General features: G+C 33.7%; 1 protein-coding gene across 2 annotated transcripts in view; it reads right to left on the bottom strand.

Moving 5' to 3' along the window:
• LOC129940601 (neuronal acetylcholine receptor subunit alpha-7-like) overlaps positions 1 to 18,573 on the bottom strand; it is a 141,806-nt gene extending 123,233 nt beyond the window's left edge. Inside the window, exon 1 of one of the 2 annotated variants that reach the window (XM_056048987.1) lies at positions 18,402 to 18,573. The gene's annotated coding sequence lies outside the window, so the exon portion shown is untranslated. The remainder of the gene's footprint in view (positions 1 to 18,401) is intronic. The other variant, XM_056048988.1, reaches the window with a different exon arrangement.
• Positions 18,574 to 21,807: the final 3,234 nt, after the last annotated feature.

Here is a 21,807-nt window from a genome sequence, read left to right as displayed (position 1 = left end):
AAAAAGAGAGCAAAAAAAAACAAAGGGTTTAAGAAATATCGACAAATAAAAAACGAAAAAATCTTATCACTATTCATGCGACACGAAGTGTACATATAAAAGCCGTCTATCTGTATAAGCGACACTGCTTTATACACTTCATGATCTGGTGGTACCTAAATAAATATGAGCTAATTTGGTGACAATAAACAACTGGATCTTTTCAATTGCTGTTTTTTTTGTTTTCCTTATCGAATCTCTTAACCACTAGTTGCTCCATACATGTAGGTTACTAATGTATGAATAATGGGTGTGGAACTGTATTGGCAGAGAGGGGGGTATTCGCTCTTCTTTCCACTATGAAAATTGTATCGTTTTACCCCTAACATGTTAATGAAAGGTAAAGATGCAAAAACCCATAAGTGTGGGTAAAAAAAGTCCCGTTTATCCGTTATATAGAGCACCTGCTTTTGACCTATTTTAAAATCGGGGGAAAAATGGACACACCTTCATTTTCTTTCAGGAGTTGATAGAACCCATATAGGTATGTGTGGGTTAACAAATATATACCTACATGCTCGTCATTACTTGCATATTATGTACGGAGCTGCATTTTCGGTTTGATTTTTTTGTTCGTATTTATATAATTTTGAGATTAAATTGACAATTTTGATTCAACTTCACCAGCTTTTCAGAAATTGAACTTCATAGAAATTGAACAATACTGATATGGAAGTGAGTCAGCACTCTTATACCTACAAACCACTTGTATCTATCTACTTGTAGTCCTTTCAAATTACTCTCCAAAGATAATTGCAAAATACACTAAAACACATAAGAAAAGTGGGAAGCAACAACGAAAAGAAAAAAAAAAAGACAAACTGCAAAGTGAAGATTATGTAGGACAAGTACAGATCACATGACAGAAGAGAGAATGCAAAACACATTTTATAATCATCCCATAAAGTTGCATTCTTTATCATGAGTCGTCTATCTATATGTCACGGTTGTATCCGAAGTCTAAGTATGCGCATATATATCGTCCATTCCAGGACATTTGTGGTGTAATTGACCAACATTTTCAATTAACTTTTGTCCCAGAGTAACCTTTTCTATCTTTATATTTTTCGTTGTATTTTTTTGTTGGTGTTATTCTGTCGGTGCAGAGTAGATATAAAATAAATTTTACATTATACACGAATACTAGTGCTAGTAGATAAATTCATGTAAAAATAGATCCAAGTCCTGTTATTAAGACAATGAAAATTGATGGTGAAATCGTTCCGCCGTCTTTAGCCAACGCTAGAGAAAGCTATTTGTCTGTATGTGAATGAATAAAGTATAAAGAGTATAAATGAGAGATTTTTTTTAAACTCTAGAGGACAGCGAAATACAAACACGTACCCAAACACAAATAAATATCCATACATAATTTTTTTTCGCTTTTTAAATCTTTAATTTATTTTATTGAATGTGCGAAACAAAATTAAAATGCTTTTGTTTTGAGGTACCCCATGTACGTTATCTACGTATTACATTACAAATAAATCAGCCCAGAAATGCACAGAGTATATTAGTTGATAACAACAAAGAATGACAGAGGAGAAAGAACAACAGACAGAAAGAGCACATGACAACAGCACGCGGTAGGTTTCGAGAAGGTCCTCCATCTGTCTACTAACCGCTGTCACTGATGCTTGATATCGGTGATAGATGGGAACCGAAGCTTTACTAGTGCAATGGCGGATCCAGAGGGGGGGGGGGGTTGTAGGGGTCATGCACTCCCCTCCCCTGGGAGATAATTTGTTTGCTTTTTCACAGGAATTGCCTTCAATTCAAAACTAATCGTATTGAGTTAATGTATTAGAGCCCTATTATATTTTGAATTATTTATTTTTTGTATATGAAAACAACATTTATATTTCACTTCCTTAAACTTTGTTACTAAAAGTACTACTTTTGACTGAAGCTTGGACCAAGAACATAATATGAATCGGATATTCAGCATCATTGCAAAAAAACAGCACAAATTCATCAACTTTTGACCAATTGACGATCCACGAGGGGGGGGGTCACATGAGCCAAAAAGCTTATAACAGTTAAGCTGTATAAGTAAAGATTTCATTTAAAGATTTATTAGTAGTTTAACGACATTCACAAAAAGTGGTTTACTGTCAAAAACTCTCAAATTTTGATTTTCGCTAAATTTGGAATTTGAAAAAACTTTAGTCATGCTTTAAATTATTTTCATAAAAAAATTTCTAAGATATTACGGTTCTTAAGAAGAAACCTTGAATAAGAGATCATGAATTTTATATTAAGTTGCCTTTGAATTCCTTAAACTCGCCTTCAATTTTATTATTACATTTTTTTGACACACATAAATAATGAATATTGAAGTGATTTTTACTGCGACATATAGGAACTATATAGCAAGTTTTGCATAAGTAAACAATTTAAAACTAGAGTTTTTAATCAAATATGACATTTTGACGGTAGAGAAGTCAATGATCAAATAGATAATGATTTTTTATGATCAAAAATGTATTTTTTTTATTTTTAATAAAATACTAATTTTGTTTACAAAAGTCGATATTTCAGAAAGGAGACAACATTTTTTGACGAAATTTTAATGTAAAATATTAATTTACAAGCTCTTTATTTAGTGCTTATACCAAAAATATTTTTAAGACAAAATTTAAAATGATTTTCAAAAAAAGAAAGTTTAATTTAGATTTTTTGACAAATAAAATGGCTTAAAATATAGGAAATATTTTTTAAACAGATTTTTTGGAAGAAATTATCAAGTTCTAGCGACCCAGTCATGGGTTTCATTTCTTTCAAAATTGGTTTTCTGTTGAATACAAAAGATTTTAAAATATTAAATAAATATACTTTTGAAGTGAATTTGCTTTGGATACTCTAGAACTGAGATTCAAACACGATTTTCAATAACACAAATGTCCCAAAAAAAGCAGGTGACACTTTTGTTAAATTAATGGCTAAGTCAAAAACATAATAAACGTTTCATATCTATTGATATAAAAGCTTTGAAACGTGTAATTTGTGAGTACTACAAAACTTTTCTTCCCAACATATTTTTTTACTTACCTTACTTTGTTTTAGAAAAATTATGTACTTAAATGCAGCTATTTCCTTGAATTCAAGAATCAAACCTTTTTGTCTCTACAATTTTTAAGTTTTGTTGACGCATTTATAACGCGAAAAAACTAAATCAAAAAAGCCCGACATTTTACATATCAGATCCTCTCTCATTTTCTGGATTTTTAAATTTATGCAGCGTTCTTTGCATTAATTGAAATGAAAACAAGAAAAATGTGGTTTGTATTTGGAAAAAAGCAACGTTCCAAAACAATTTCCTAAATTTCTGCGCGAAATGCACCAAAAACCCTCTAAGTTATTGTAAAGCTTTTAAATATGGCATATTTAGAAAACTGTTGGAATCTTGGAATGCTTTCATATGAGGCATCCAAATTAAAAAGTTAGGCCATATCTTGCTGGACAGCAATGTTCTAAATAATTTGATAACTAAAATTGGCATTTTAGCAATTATTAAATTTTGTTAGCATCCTCCTACAAAACATTAAACAACATTTTTAAGCGGTGAGTAAAAACTCATCTATGTAAGTGTCTGACACCCCCCCCCCCTGATGAAAAGTCTGGATCCGCCCTTGACCAGTGACGAAAACTTCGCCCATCTGCGTATATATATATAGGTACAACAATACGTAAGTATGTACATATATTACTTTAATAATACTAGTTTTTAATAATTAACTCCAATGAAGTAATGGTTTAATACGATTTGATTACTTGTTTCGAATAAATTCTCTTACGGTTTAAACTTAATTTGGAGGAAACACTGATTTTTTTTTATAGTTTCAGATAATTTTGGAAAGCAATTTTAATCATTTTTAAAATGGTAACACGTTTGGAGAAGAATAGTTAAGGAACAAGACAACTAAAAACTAGCATCAACAATTAAATGTACATTCTTGAGCTGTTGAGGTTACATCATTATTCAGACTATACAAGTTTATTGCATTTTTAAATATTCAATATAAAATAAATGTATTCATTTGGACATTTTAATAAAAGTTAAACAATCATAGACATAAATGATCATAATCATTCATAACCATCTGCTAAAGGTAGTATGAATTTTGAAATTTTACAATTTAAACTTATCTCAAGCACAAACTGTCACACAAGTTCTGTGGTTGAATTTACTAAACATATAATTAATGGGTAGTAATCTCTATAACCATAAAAAGCATTGGCTGTGGACCGATCGAAATACAGTTGCTCCTCTTCCTTACCTTTTATTTTCTAGAAATAAACTGATATTCTACATAAAGGCATATTTTGAGTCTTCAACTTGATTCGAAACCATATTTTACATATTGTATTATTATACGTATTACCACCAAGAGTTTATCACGATTATCTTTTTTAAAAACAAGTTACAATTGCCCATTGAATATTGAAAATATCGTATCAAATTCTTTCTCAATATCAATCTTTCCAATCCGACTTAAAAAAAGGAAAATAAAATATGGGGAAGAAGAAGATTTAGCACTTCCTATTTTTGGTGTTCGATTCGATAGATTCAACGCTGATGGTTTGTACTTTTTCACCATGAATTTGTTGTGTCTGGAACATTCAACACAAAAATATGTTTGCGTTCTGCTTTTCTGGGAATGATATGTGTTTCTCTTTCTAGTTTAAGAAGCTGCAAGTAATTTATATATGAATCCAGCTTACAAACAAAAAAGACGTTAGTGGATAAAATGCAGATAGAAAGAGGGACAGAAGTTAAAAGTAACGATGTACGTACGTTTTGTACGTCTCAACAAATGATAACCGTTTCGTTTAAAAATGTTTCCCAAAAGAAGTTTTAGTATTTTTCTGGGGAGCCATGTTATTATTTCTGTACGCAATAAATATACCTATGTATATACTGTAACTGTTACATTTACACGGCTTACCACCAAACAACGTCAAACAAGCCAAAAAGCGTGGGCTGTTGGCCAAGGACATGGATCCTTTCCTTTTTTGTACTCTTCTTCATTTTTCCTTTCTCTCTGTATTTATAAGGTTTCTTTGTACTTTCCCTATCTGCTCCAGGATACGGTATAAATATTGTAAGTTTAAGGTCCTCCGGAAAATTAGAATGAAAGCACAAATGCGAACCATCACAATCAAAGTGAATGGAAAATGAATATTTCTAATTCTCTATTTTCCTTATCTATAAATTTATCTCTTTGTCACTCTGTTAAGAAGTCCGTTTTTGCTGGGTTTCTACTCGTTTGCGTGTGATTCTTCTCCAATATTGTTGTTGTTTATTTATTCGGACTCATCAATTTCTTCACTGTCTTAAATATAGGTTAATATTAACTGTGAACGTGTCGCAGTCGTTTCTATCCCCCATTGTACTACATACGAGTACTTGCTCTTCCACACACTTCCAATGTTAGGCAAAAAGGGAAGAAAAACACTTGTTTCCAGTGACTTCTTGTTATCCCGGATGGAAGGAAATCTATACCTCATTGTGAGTGTGTGTGTTGGGGATAGCTGTTTTTCGTTTTTCCTCCTGTCTATGTGAAAAAGGAGCTTTTGCTAAATTTACATGCAATCACACACACTCACACGGCCGCTACTACCCTGTAGGATTTATGAAGATTACAATCCTTTTTTTGTTGTACTTTGATTTGTATGCAATTTTAAATATCTCTCGCGCTAGATATTGTGTACCCTTTAGGTTTCTTTTTCATTTTTGTGTCTATATCTACGAAATAGTGTTAGGGGAAATTATTTAGTTCTCCAATAATTGAAAAAAAAAAAAAAAAAAAAACTAAAAATCTGGAATTCTGGATGCTGCTGCTAATGCTGCTCTCAATCCAGTCCACTTGGAATGAATTTGAATGTATCTGTAGATTTGTGTATCTGTGTACCTATAAACAAATGTGATGAAAAAGAAGTTCTACAATATGCGAGTGCCTGTGCTTGTGCCTGTGCCTGTGATGTACGTATTTACGCATGACCCATTTAATTTGTATGGGATTCAATACAATTCTTTGTTAACTTCGTCTTCTAGTTCTTTGAGATTTTCTTTCTTTTTCATTTATTTCTTTTTTGTAGTTCATTTGTTGTTCTTCCTTTTTTATGTTTGTAACAGTAACGATGAACGAAACTTCAGATTTTCTTTCTGGTCGAAGTTTAGCTAACATTAGGTTATTTTCGTCTAAGAATACTCTTTAAGAATAAAAAGATTCCTATTTGTTGGAGACAAGCGTTTACTCGTATATGATTTTGTTCTGTTAAAAATAAACTCGGTTTATTACATAGCTATAATTTTTAATATTAGTTATTTTGTCATAATGATTAATGTAGGTAGGTATTATATATTATATTATATTGTATATTGCATTCCAATTGATTTAACAGTCTTCGTTGTGCTTATTATTTGTAATTTTGCTTACAAATGTCATAGAGACAATGGGCGCAGGTGGAACATACTTTTTTGTTCTGAAATTAAAACAGTTTAATTGCAATCACATATGAACTTTCATGCATATAATTAAGGACTCTGTATGTACCTATTTGAATTAAAAATTGTACCACACTTGTGGCAGAGAGGAATATAAGTAGATAAGAAAAATATTCACAAGACCACACACAAAAACTTAAGACTTTAAACCTCTTTAAAGTTAGTTTTGTCATTGAATTAGTTTTTAAGTAACTCAATAATATGGAAAAAAGGTTATATAAACTTGTTTTTGGGAAAGAAGTCAGTCCAATATGTAGAAGTTTGGTTTTGCAATCGTTAGAACATACGATGTTTATTGTAAATAACACAAAAGGCTTTCTGAGAATTACCCAAATTCTTTTTTATTATGATATAAATAGAAAGATAGGACAATTATTATGTTTGAATCAGAATATCGGTTACGATGTTCCATATTTTCAGTGACGCTAACGAATATTTTGTGGGGTTATAATGTTGTTATTATGCGGAATATCTTTTGTTTTAGCTATTTGATTGTTTTTGATTACAATGTAAACATTTTCTTATAAATGTACCCATAGAAAGAAAGAAGATATGATGTTTAGTTAAGTTGGGACTTAGAATATACATCGTACGCTTACCTGTCGGGTCACCCCAACATACGAGTACATGGGTATATGGCAATTTTACAATTTTGTTCAGGGAAAGACTATGTAATAATTGCTTAGTTTTCGATAGATGTTTGTGTATATTTTTATTAAATGTGAATATTTACCTGTATGTTTGGACAACTTCAGTTTGGTCTATAATTTAACCATGGATGGTTTTACAAACGAACAACGCTTGCAAATTATTGAATTTTATTATAAAAATGCCTGAAAGTTCATCACGCTCTTCTTTCATTTTATGGTCAGTTTAATCGACCCACTGAATCGGCTATTCGTGCTATTGTGACTAAATTTCTCACCAAATTTATATTATTGGACATTAAACCGCCAACACGCTTAGGTATAATGCGAACTGAAGAAAATATCGCAGGTGTATCGGCCAGTGTTAATGATGACCATCAATTATCGATTGGGCCTCTGTTACTCAACAACGTGGACAATTTTGCGGAAGAATTTAGGTGTGATGCCTTTCAAAATACAGCTGGTGCAAGAATTGAAGCCGAACAACCTACTGCAAAGTAAAATTTTTGGTGAATTGGCCGAAGATCCACCTTTTTACCGAAAAATTGTGTTCAGCGACGAAGCTCATTTTTGTCTCAATGGGTGCGTAAATAAGAAGAATTATCGATTTTGGAGTGAATATTAGACAGAAGCATTGCAAGAGCTACCAATGCGCCCAGAAAGTCACAGTTTGGTGCGGTTTATGGGCTGGTGGCATCATTGGACCGTATTTTTGCAAAGATGATGCAAATCGTAACGTAATTTTGAATGGTGAGTGCTACCGTGAAATTATATCCAACTTTTTTGCCCAAAATGGAAGAGCTTGACTTGCATGACATGTGGTTTTAACAAAACGGTGGCACATACCACAGAGCACGCGCAACAATGGACTTATTGAGAAGCGAGTTCGGTGACCATTTTATTTCACGTTCGGGACCGGTCAATTAGCACTGGATCGTGCGATTTAACGTTTTTGTTAAAGACGTTTTAACGTTTTTTATAAAGACAATTCTGCTTCAATTGATGCATTGGAAGACAACATTGAAGCATTTATTTGTGAGATACTGGCCAAAATCAAGGTCAAGGTCAACATTTGCATGAAAAAATCTTCAAACATTAAATTATATGGACCGTACTATGGATTCATATAAAGATTTCATGCATTTTTCTGAATTGTAGGTACCTATGTGTTTTTTGAAAAACTTTTCTTCTCTTTAAAATTTAAATGTACCTAATGTACTACTTTAACATCATAATAATAAATTGTGACTTCATTTAAATCCACAAATTAAAGTTTATTATGATTTTTTCCTGCTCCAAAATGTAGATATAAGATAAAAAATCTAAGTTTATTCATTGATCTGTTGTATTTGGTGAACATTTGTAATTGTTATTCTGTTTCTGAACTGCATTTTGGGGGCTTTGGAATACTTCAGAACATACATAGTATAGGTACCTACACAGTTAAAATATTCTAATTTTAAGTTTTATAAGCTTGGTGACGAGGGATCATTTTAAAATATTAACTGTTAAATTGACATCGAAAAGATCTTTGTAAATTAATATTATGTTGTTCAACTAGTTTCGTTTATGACTAGGATTTGTTTTCTTATTTTTTTGTCAAAGACAGGATTCCAATGATGAAAATTCAATTGATTTTAGCATACAACAGGAAATCGATATTCAACGATTCCTGTTATATTCCTACATGTATTATGGTGACAGTTTTTCTTACAATTTCATTCTCAACATTTTTATTGAGACAGTCAACGTACATAACGTACATATGAATAAATCAACTTTTTGATTAAAACCCCATTATGGTGTGACAATTCCATTACTGAACATGGAATAATTTGGTTTATGTCTTTATTTGTAAGGCATTTGGTGTTTTGTTGTTTTTTTTTTTGCAAATGTTCTGATACTTGAATTGGACACTATTGTATGTTAAAGAAAGAGCAAAAAACAGAAATAGACTTATGTTGGCTTTGGATTATGTATTGTCCCTTATTTATTTAAACTGGATCTGACAGAAAAATTATTAAAACCACCTCTCCTCGAAAAATTGAAATTCCCTTTGTTGCTTTGTTTTTGTATGTTTCTTCATTTTTTAGTTGAGTTCTTGAATGAATTTTGTGCCAATCCGTTTTTTCAATGTTCTTACTGAAGTTCAGTGTATACATACACACTCTAGCACTTGTAATTGCTATGTTGATAGTTGGAAAAGATAAGCTAGAAAATAGAAAATCGAAAACGCCAGGTAATCGTATGTAAAAATAATCATCTGTTGTGTCATGACATTTTATTATTTGTTGTAAGATACATTTTTATATTGATATTTAAATGAATCTCTCAATTGGAGAGGAACATTCATTGTCAATTGTCAGTTATAATTACGAGCTAACGATTGCTTAGACGGTACATGATTTGACAGTTTCTGTTATATTTTAGCTTATTTTGCTAACCGTGATGGTTCTTAGAGCTAAAAAAACGATACATTTTTATCTTTAGCTACATTTTTGGATTTATTCAAAATTATGCCTGACCCGAAATAAAATAATGTTCAAAATATTGTCATGTAAAAAATACTCATTTTTAAAGTAAAGCAGTATGATTTTGTTTTCCAATAAATAAACCAACTTAAAGGACTATTATATAATATAACACTTCATCTTAATTTACCTAGAAAGTAAAATTATACTATATAAATATTTGTTTATAACTTTTAAAATATACAAATTGATACATTTGAATAAAAATTGACCTGAAAAATAAGTATTTAACTTTAAGTAGCATTGTCAAAAAGAAATAAATGTCTGCCCCTATTTCAATGCTGAATGACAAACTTATCGAACACAATTTATCCTGCTTTGTGAATACAATAATATGCTCCTTAAAAACAAAATTATACTGTATTACATTTGTCTCTGCTTGATCAAAAGCTCTACTTCGAATTTTTTAACTAATGCAAAACTTGTTGCATAGTTCCTACATGTCGCAAGTAAAAAATGTATTAGTATAATTAAGGCTCGTTTTAGGAATTTAAAGGCAACTTGATATCAAATTGACGACCTCTTATTCAAGGTTTCTTCTTAAGAACCTGAAGATTTGTTCTTTTTCTTAGAAACAAATTTTATGAAAATAATTTAACAATAATTTAGTTGTTTTTGACAGCAAACCACATTTTGGTGAATGTCGTTAAATTACTAATTTAAAACTGAGATGAAATCTTTACTTATACAACTTAACTGTATAAGCCTTATGGCTCATATGACAACCCACCCTAGATCGTCCATTGGTCAAAAGTTGATGAATTTGCTGTGTTTTTGGAATAGGGCTGAATATGCGATTCATATTATGTTTGTGGTGCAGTCTTCAGTTAAAAGTAGTACTTTTAGCAACAAAGTTTAAGGAAGTAAAACACATACTTTGTTTTCATATACACAAAATATATAATTCAAAATAAATGGGGGTCATATCTATTAACGCATTACGATTAGTTTTGAATTGAAGGGAATTCATACGAAAAAAAAACAAACAAATTTTCTCCCAGGGGGAGAACCTGATTTTAAATTTGAGTAATATAAATTTTCAATCAAGAAAATACAAAAACAAAAAGTGTTATAATATTTGAGCTAACATTATGGTACTGTGGGCCCTATACAAAATCCTCATTCAAACCCTCCAAGTGGGTGCCAGGCGGGCAATGATCACCACAGTAGTCCTGTGCGTTTTCGGCAGGATGGATTAGCTAAGGTTGAGTTGAGCCGCTGAATTGTTGTTACTCCTCAATAGTGCAACGTTCGGAAACCCAATTTAATCATAGTTTAGAGGGTCCTAATTTCAGTGGTGATGTGAGCGTACTGCGTACAAAAATCGTGCCGAAGAATGGAAGGCTGGGGCATAAACCAGCCACTAACGAGCTCTTTCGGATGCTTTGGCAAGGTCCGTCATATTTCTGCCTTATCCCGGCAAGCGGATCTGCGGGCCTGACCGTCTTTCCTCATTACTCGTTTGAATAAAATGGAAAAATCAAATGGAACAATTAAAAAAACAAAAAAATCGCCCCATGGCTGCCAATGCGGTCACATCTCCTGAAAAGGCTGTAGACAAAACTCAGGGGTGTGAACGGGTTGGCAACCCTGTGGTTGCCACTAGTAGTGGGAGTCTTTCTCGCTTTACTAGCCACAATCTTTACTTGAAGGAATTACCCGTCAGTGAAACAGCTGTGTCGCTCGGCTGTTCCAAGGGCGGCAATTCCACACCCCACCTTTTCCCCGCTCCTGCTAGGACGTTGCAAGCGACGCCGAGAAAGGACACCCCATCCGGAGAGACAAAATCTGCGACATGTGGAATTGACTCGAAGGCTGAGGGCACACCCCGATTGGTATCGGTAGCGACTAGTTCTGGAGGTGAACCCACATCTGTGTCACACAGACATAGCTCTGGGCCGGCCAACAAGAAGTCCAAGAAGTCACAGACCAAATGGAGACCAACGCAATGCTGAGAGGATTCTAGCCGCAGTCGGTGTCATACCGGTGGCGGAAAGAACCCCGGAACAAACGCGAAAACTCGAGTGGGCTAGTGGCTTTCTTAGCAAAAATAACAAACCGACCTGCGGCACTCAACGTCAAACCGCAATAGGTCTTTCGAGGGCGACAAGCCTGAACCAAAAAGGCAGACGGTGCTTTCCAACAGCACAACAGCCTGCAATAAAGATCTTTTCTTTAGCGACGCGCTCAAAGGCAAGATCATAGCCACGGTCATTGACAGGAGTCATGTGGATGGTAACATCTCTCATCATCATTGGGCAGACGTCAAGACTCACCTCGATTTCAGATATGTCTCTGTCATCGAGGAGAATCCGGGGCCTCTCCAAGACACAGCCGATGTAGAATGGTACCAAAATCGTATCAAACTCATCGCCTGTGGTGATCAGAGATCTTTCAATCTATACAGGGCTGCTGTCAATGGCTTGCTAGAATTCTGGCTGGATGCCAAGCTCGAGGTTGTTGCAAGGGAGAATATTCCTTGCCGGCCAAGAGGACGTATAATGGTCCTGGCTCTACACAACTGCCCAGATATGATCATGAAATTGATCAAAACAAGTAATCCAAACCTGCCTACGCACGACTGGAAAGTATCATAGGTTGAGAAGGAGACAGTGGGTCACTACAGATTAGCTCTTGTGTTGATCAATAGGGAATCACTGGCTCCACTGGCCGCGACCAAAGGCGTGATTAGGTATGGTTTCGATGAAATCGTGATCCGTATCTTTAAAAAAGACGAAGATACGCTCAACACGCCCCAACAGAAGCCCCTTCAGCGGAAGGAACCGCTTCACTACCACTAATAATGGAAGTCCATGCAATACCACAAGTGGAACCATCGACCTCCACAGCCCCAAACGAGCCATCCGACGCGACGTGGAGGCTAAAACTATAGTCGACTGCAACTCCGACATGGATACTGAAGACGCCACCTTAGGCATCACTCTGAGTGAGGAAGACCTACTTCAGTCCTACTCAGACGATGAAAACGCCGACAAAACAGTGATGGAGATTGATCTGACTAAAATTAGCAATGCTGCGATTAGTACAGATTAATCTCCACCACGCCATCATGGCCACAAGCAACCTGTTACTCCGATTGCATAGGACCAAGGAAGATATCGTCTTGATACAGCAGCCGTGGGTCTCAAATTCCATCATCAGAGGCCTCAGAACTCCTGCCTATAACCTATTGTATATGCATCGGAGAAAGGTGAACTTAGGTCATGCATGTTAGTAAAAAATGACTTAAACGTATTTTTATTCCCTAATTAAAGCGACAAGGACACCACAACCGCTGTCTTAACAACGGATAAAGCCACTTACTGGCTCATTTCCTCTTATCTTGGCCACGACAGCCCAATTCCAGGAGACACCTTGAGGAAGGCAATTGCGGACGCACAATCGAAAAAAGTTGGTCTCCTAATTAGCTCGGACGCTAGCGCCCATGATACGGTATGGGGTAGTTCTGATATAAATGAGAGAGGTGAGTCCTTATTTGATTACTTACTAAGCACTAACCATAAGTAATTTTGGTAATGAACCCACTTTTGTAACCAAGAATAGGAAAGAGGTACTTGATATTATACATAACTTTGACTCGATCCACAATCTGAATCCAAACTGGCATGTCTCAAAAGAGACATTCAGTTTGAGCTCAAAGATGTGTAAAATACATCTACGGGTTTTCGCAATCACCGTAATACTAACTGGGAGCGATATAGCGAGGTACTAGCACAACTGCTTGACCAAAACCTTCTTAAAATCTCCTTCAGTAAAGATGAACTAGACCTTTCTGTGAATCATCTCACCGAAGCCTTTAATGAAACAATGATAACTTCATGCCCTGTAACCATTTTAAAGGGTAAAAAGAAACCTCATTGGTGGCGTGAAGAACTAAAACCATTCAAAAAGAGTCGCAAACTTTTCAATAGATCTAAGTAAAATATAAAAAAAAATTAGGGAAGAGTAAGAGGTCTTCTTGGAGAAACTTTTGTGGTAAAATACAAAATACTTCAGAAGCCTCAAGACTCAAGAAAATTCTCTCAAAAAGTCCAATAATACCCAGTGCTTTAAAGACAGAAGCAGGCACATGGACTATCACAGATGAAGAATCTCTTAATTTGTTATTAGACACCCACTTTCCAGGTAGCTCTAACATACTCAACGACTTAACATAAGAGTCTCAAGCTTTTACAAGCGATTTAGTTGATCTAATAACGCGGGAAAAACTGCAATGGGCCAAAGACAGCTTGGATCCATGTAAATCTTTAGGACCAGACGGAATCATTCCGTCCGAACTACAGAAATGCTCAGACATGATCATTCCACCATTGGAAATCATTCTGACAAGCTGTTTAAGGTTGAGATATGATCCTAAAGACTGGAGAATGACAAAAGTAGTCTTCATTCATAAAGCAGGGAAACCCTAAAGATCTGCGACCAATCAGCCTATCATCCTTCTTTCTAAAAACCTTGGAAAGATTGATTGAAATTTACACCTAAACCATGTCTCATTTCCACAGCTCAACATGCTTACTCTAAGGGAAAATCAGTAGAATCAGCACTTCACTCGCTGGTACGTATTATTGAATATTCCCTCGAATACAAAGAATATATCTTAGTAGCGTTCCTAGATATTGAAGGAGCTTTCAACAACGTCACTTACCAGGCGATCACAACAGCAATGGATAAGCTGAAATAAAAGAAATCACTCATAGATCTTATAAGTCTCATGCTCAAAAGCAGGACAACAACTTCTAGCATGAGAAGTTTTACTACCAGCAGATCGGTGAATCGAGGCACCCCCCAAGGTGGGGTCCTGTCGCCTCTTTTATTGGAAGCAGAGGGTTTCAGGGTGATTGGCTATGCTGACGTTGTTGCAATATCCGTATCAGGGAAGCACCCCCAAGTTCTCTCGGAACTCCTACAAAATATCTTAAATAGGCTAACAAAATGGGCTAAGCATTGTGGCTTGGACGTCAATCCACATAAAACAGAATTAAAGAAATACTTTTAAGCTTTTTTGATCAAGGTAAATATTTAGGCCTCATTGTAGACAAAAAACTAAATTGGAAGAATATTGATTAAAGAGTAAAAAAGCTACTGTAGCGCTTTTTATTTGTAAAAAGGCCATAGGATCAAAATCCCCAAAAAAAACCCACTGGTTTTACATTTCGGTAATCAGACCGATACTCATTTATGGAGTTGTCGTATGATGGACCGCACTGGACAAGATGGTAAATCTAAAAAAGTTACATGTATCCATCCCTTCAAGATCCTCCTGGGAAGAAGGGAGACCCCTGGAAGACGATGCGGTGCACTTCTATACAGACGGTTCAAAGACCGAACATGGAGTTGGAAGGGGTATTTATTCGGAACAACTGAATCTCAGTTTATCCTATAGACTTCCCAATCAATGGAGTGTATTCCAGGCAGAAGTATTGGCGATTAAAGAAGCACTATCCTGGCTCAAAGAAAAAGTTATATCTTGCAAGGATATACGAATCTTCTCAGACAGCCAAGCCGCTCTTAAATCTCTCCCGTCTGTCTCCACAAACTTTCAAATAGTTCACGATTGTCGATCATCTCTGAATGAGATGACGGAACAGTTTAATATTCACCTCATTTGGGTGCCGGGCCACAGAGACATTCTGGGAAATTGCAAAGCCGATGAGCTCGCCAAAAACGGAACACTTCTGCCTAATGTTAGACAAAATAATAACATAGGAACACCACTTGCTACATGCTTATATCTTCTCAAACAATATGCTCTAGAATCAACAAATGCTAGATGGTCACAGAGGACCACCTGCCTAGGAACCAAGCAAATATGGCCAAACATAGACTTAAAACGGTCAAAAGGCTTGATATCCCTGAGCAGACAAAGTATAATCTCTACAATTAGAGTAATAACAGGACACTGCCTCATAGGAAGACATGCTCTGAGGCTAGGGATCTACACAAATGACTTTTGTAGAAGCTGCATGGACGAGGAGGAAGAAGAAACAGTCCAACACCTTCTATGTACATGGTCAGCACTCGCCATTAGAAGGAATAACTTTCTCGGTAATCCCTTCTTCGATAATACTAGTGAACTGGCAACGATTGACACAAAATGTCTCTCTAACTTTATAAAAAGTACAAAATGGTTTGTTTAAGTTCATTACTCTTCCATGAGTAACCTCATTAGTGGTATCACAATGGACCCTTGAGGTCTGGGTGCGTCATTGGCATCTGGACAGCCACTCCAACCTAACCTATACTGTGGATTTTATACGCTATTTTGTGTTGTATTCGTAAAAAGTTCAAACTCGAGATTTTAATCAAACATGACAATGCGATGATAGAGACATTCAAAAAAGTGGGTCCGGTGATTCCGTCTTTCTAACTATCCTGGCTTAAAGAGGTGTTACCATCTGTTATTTAATTGACTTTGGTGTTAAATGAAAGGTTATTAAATTAAGTTTGAACAACCCAGGGTTGTCTGCATTTGAATTGTTAAGTTTTTGGTAAGTGTAGAAAATTAATTCCACGTGTTACTATAAGTCTAATAGCATTAAGGTTCTCTAAACAAAGGCATTACCTAAAGTTGCCTTGTTTAACACTTTGGAAAGCATAGACTTGTTTACATACAAGTGCATTCAAAAATTCGCCTATTAGCATGGGGTTGTCTAGATAAAGTTGTCTTAACCTAGAGCTTTCTTCATTTGAAATCTTAAGACTTTAGTAAGCGCCATTTACTTAACTTTCATCTGTTATTTAGTAATGTTTATGGTGTAATATGAAAGAGTAAACCTCTTTCCAACTGTGTAGGGCTGGCCAGCTAAAAGTGGCACAACCTAGCATTGCCAAAATATATGATTTAAGGTTTTCAGTCAATGTAGAAAAATCATTATTTGTCGTTGCTTAATCCCTACATGCTTCAATTCACAGCCGATGTGAATTCTTTGTATTTATATTTTTATTTGACTGATACGCTGCTATACAAATTTGAGCATTTATATATTTACATATTAATGCCTAAATATATGCAACAGACTTTAGCTTGCAGTCACTTTTTCGAAAAACTCCGCCGTTATGTCAAACATATTTGGAAAATAGACTGGCCACACCGACAAGTTTCCATTAATGTCCAAATTAAAATTTAATTGTGTTTTTGTACATGATCACTTAATGACGGGAACAGTGCCTGGACATATGAAATAAATTTCCAAAATACACAAAACATTTCTTCATTTTTTGTTTGTTTTTGCTTTGGTTAACGGGTTGTGCACGTTTGTTGTTTGATTAAAATAATAAATAATACCAAAATAAAATAAAAACACCACAAACTTCTTTGTTTTAAAAGTAAAGAAAATATTTTAGCATTTCCACAAGCTTACAAGCCACAAGCCTTTCCAACTACCTTTTTAACAAGCAAAACCCTGTATAGCCGCAAAGAGAATTAAATACTCTTTCATATGACACTTAAATGTACTAAATAACATATAAAGGTAAGTAAATAAAATATCAAATGGAGGAAACTCTGCCAAGTTTTGGCTAGGCAACCCTATATTGTCCAAAATAAAATTAAATAAATAAATAAAATTAAATAAAATAAGATCTAATATATGATTATTGAAATAGTCTATTTTTTTTTGGATTTTTTAAAATTATTTAATTATTTATTTCAAAATTAGATACCTTAGAAAACGGTCAAGATTTTTTAAAGGAAATTCAAATTTTAATCGTATTTACATATACAATTAAAAACTTTGTCAACAGCTCGTATAAAGAACCATGGCCTAGTGACTTGCTACTCTTAACCTTTCCTCTGTGCGAGTAATGGAGGGATGGATGGGAATCACAGTTCGTATGCCGAATCCGAACGGCAAATTTGATAAAGCACTTTTCACGCAAAGAATAATTTTTTGGTGAATTTATCAAATGCTCGCTAGGAATGGCCAATCAATTCCTGCACAAGATCTTAAAATTGTTATAAGGAAAATTCAAAAATTTTTCCAAAAAACGAACATATACAAAAATGAATGGTAAACATTCATTAAAAAACTAGATTAAAAACTTCAAAGGATTATATTATACATAAGAAGAATGCTTCCACAGTTTTTAAAATGTTTTAAATCTTGATGAAAACAAAACTTTTTAAAACGGATTTAATTGTGAAACTAAAAGAAATATTTTATTCACTAAATTCTTTTATTTCTTTGACATGTGATTTTTTTTTCTGATAAAAACAAACCATGAACTATTGCTATTTTATGTTTAATTGAATTTTTAGTGTGTATATTATTTTTCACGACGTATAGTTTGTCGAAATGAAACTTCGGTTTTTTAGGTGAACAAATCTTTTTTTTTATATATGTATGCAAAGCAAGAAATGTTCTTTTTGTGTGTTTAAAATTGAAATCCGTAGATTTTGTGGCACAAGCTGAATTTCGTAAATTATTTTGAGAGAACTAAATATGATGAAAATTAAGTCACGTGCCATTTTAAAAGGCCTAACAATATGTTTCCATAAAAGATCATTGAACTTTAAGCAAACTGTCACATTTAGATCTGAAAAAATATAGAAACCTGCGCAGTTGAAAACTTTCTTTTAATCTTGTTTAAGAATATTGTTTTCATATTAATTTATAAAAAGAAAAAATAGTAAATAATAGAATAATTACTCACGTTTAATTAAAGTTCTTCCGATATCCGTACAACAATAGTTAAAAGCCGCCAATTTGATGAATTTTGTGTTCTTGTTTTTATCAAATTTTGTTCTAAAATTTATTTATTCATAACGATTTCAACAAAAATTAAATTGATGTATGAAAAACGATTTGCACTAACTACGAAATTAATATTTTTTATAAATTACTCCGAAATCTTATTTCCAAGAATTTTATAGGTATAGATATTTGTATTTTCTTATGTATGTATTTCTATATGATAGAAAATATTTTGTATTTATTTTTATTTATTTGTTTTCGTTCACAACATTTTTTCTAATAAATAACATATACATTTCTACGGAATATTTCATTTAATTTTTACAAATATTTTGCTTAACAATTTTTAACGAAAATGCAGCTATTTTCAATTATTTTAAAATTAATTAGGCGTTTAATGGAATTTTAAACCACTCAAATTTAAAAAAAAAAATACGGTTTTGAGTTAAAAAGTCGACAAACTCAAACTCTAAGAAAGAAAGAAAAATCTCGAGACTCTAACACTTGTTAGCTTGTCTTGTACCACTTATGAAAATCTTCTCGTACAACGGATACAATGAATACACACTCATTTCGCAAGTTTCTTCTGCTTTTTCTTTTACTTTTTTGTGGTATCCGTTACTTCTTTTTTCAGAATCCGAACTAATGTTCACATTTTCTCGAACAAAATTTGTGTTGTTTTTTGACGAATTATTAAAATATTAGTGAGTTAATTTTGTTTATATAATTTTGCTTTAAGCATTTTCCGACTCTCTGTTCACCATGCCCCATATATTAAAGCACCTGTTATACTGTTTGTTGTCCTTGAGGGAACAATAATAAAAATTAAAGTTAGAAAACCGTTGAAAATGGATTGAAATTAAGGCAAACAAAAAAAATGAAAAGAACCTCACATCAATATCAATTTTAATTTTATCGAAGTTAATAGGTTTTCTTTTTTTGAAAATATTTCCCAGCACCAAAAAAAGTTCGATTCGATTTTTAAAACTTGCTATGTTTTTCTGCTGGTCCTTTCAGTTATTGATACTGCCGTATATCCAAACTCACGCACTCCAAAATTCACACAACTACACATCTAAACCCATACAGAGGACAGAGAGACAGGAAAACTTCAATTGCTGATGGTTCCCGTAATTCCCTGCTTTCTTAGAGAGTAGATACCACAAAAAAGACAGGCAAAAAGAGAAACTTTCTCGTCCTGGGAAAATTTCAAAATTCGACGATTGGTATCAACTACTTTTTTTTACACCGAACAGAGTTTTATGTACACCGCTTTTAAGAATATAATTGAATTTCAGAAATAATCGTTCTTAGTTTTCGTTTATAATTATATTAAGCATTTTCCGTCCAAAAAAAAAGAATTTGCTAAGAAAATACATCCACTGTTGCTGGCCCAAATCAACATATGTGTGATTTGAATTTAAAAAAAAAAATTCTTTTTAAAGCAGAAAAAAGGGTGTATATTTGCTTTTTGTACACCTTTTAGTCGTTATTCTTTTAATATATGTACGTTATTTTACTCGACTTCAACATTATTTTAACCTTTTTATTTTAAACTGTTTTCCCTTTTAACTTTTATCACTAAAATGTGTGTGTATATTATTCAGGTTTTTTTTTTGTAATGTAAAGTATATGTATTTTATGATGATGGTGAAAATAGGAGAAAAAGGCAACAAACAGCACAACCCGAAACCGGAACACCAACTAGAGGCAGCAAAATTTTAAAAAATACAAATTGCTTAAGATTTTCCTGGGGTTGGCTTAGGTCTCAAATAACGGTACAAGAGCTGCTGGAGAGAACACAATGTGGAAGATTCTGTGAGTGGGAAAATTTTTGTTAGCAAAAAGCTCTGAATAAAATGTTTTCTTTACCAAGAGAGTAAAAGCTTAGTCTTAGAATTTTTGGAAAGTTGAGCTTTTTTTTGTGCTGGGGTGAAAATTATATCTCTCAAAATGTATAGACACAAAATATTGGGAATTTTTTTTAATAATTTGGCGGTACTGTTTTGTGCAAGGATATAGGCCCTGTTTGATTTAGTGTTTAAACTGAACTCTGGTGAAAAAAGTAATGTTAAGGAGTAGTAAAAGAGTTGGTTCATCTATACCTATTCTTTAAAATCTAAAATTTAAGATTCTCCTCATTCTGTTATATTTGTTAAAAAAAAGCGTTTAAGAAAGTATGTTTTTAAATGTTTTGTATTGTAATTTAAGAACCATTGCTCCAGATTTTGTGTTGTTTATTTACTACTCGAATCCTACTTTTATGATTGTTTGGTAGACAAAAACCTCTTTTTTGACAAATCTACGAAATTCAGCTCATTTGTTTTATAATAATTTCACCGGTTGCTTGTACTGAAATAAGTTATCAGGCAAAACATTTGAATGACTGCTCTTACCAATCGTAGTTTGTTATGTAAGTATTTCATACATTGTGTCCCATAAGTAACAGCCCAAAATTAATATGGTTCAAGACCAGGTCATGACCTAACAGAATTTGGTAACTTGTCTGTGCCGCATTCTGACGGTTATTTTGAATAATGGTTGTTTTAAACCCTACTTTTATGCAGTTTTTTACTCTCTCTGTCCAAAACCAATTTTTTAAAAATGTTTTTGGAGTTCTAAATTACCTTAATGTTGAGACAAATTATTTTTATTAAAAACAAATTTGGTGGGCATTGCTATTTCGCATTTCGCTAAAAATTAGTGTCTTGAATAAATCTCGGAATAATATTTTTCTACAGGCTAAGACCGATATGAGTACCTAAAAGGATTAAACCCTTTGTTTAAGAAATATTAGTTACTATCAAATCCATGGAATTACAGGGAAAAACTGGAATTTTAATATATATTAACTGTCTGTATATAAAATATTTCTCCCGAATCGTTCACGTTTTATATATAAAAATACCTAAGGCTACTATTGAAATTAGTTCGCAGAACATTATTGTATTTTAAAAAACCGTTATCGAGGTTAAAACTTGGATTATTAAATAAATAAATAATAAATTGGGCGGCGCAACAGTTCGTTTGAGAACTAGGGCCTAGTGACTGACAACTCTCAACCATTCTTGTGTGCGAGTACTTTTGTCAGGAATGGAAGGGACCTACAGTTTTAAGCCGAATCCGAAAAGCAAATTTGGGAAAGCACTTTTTATGACAAGAATTACTCTTGGAGAATTTGTCAATTCCTCGCAAGAGGCAGTACCCGTGATAAAAACTTTAAGTCGCATAGGCAGGGATCGAACCCTACCCTCTCGCATGAAAGTCCATCGCACTAACCATTATGCCACGGGTACTGCGGATCGTTAAATGGTCACCTTTATAAACGGCTTATGAAAAAAACAGTATTGCATTTGATGCAAATA

The sequence above is a fragment of the Eupeodes corollae genome, chromosome 1 (assembly GCF_945859685.1).
Source record: "Eupeodes corollae chromosome 1, idEupCoro1.1, whole genome shotgun sequence".
In the NCBI taxonomy this organism is placed as follows: domain Eukaryota; kingdom Metazoa; phylum Arthropoda; class Insecta; order Diptera; family Syrphidae; genus Eupeodes; species Eupeodes corollae.
The sequence above is the reverse complement of the archived record's forward strand: the minus strand, read 5'-3'. Positions and strand labels throughout refer to the sequence as shown.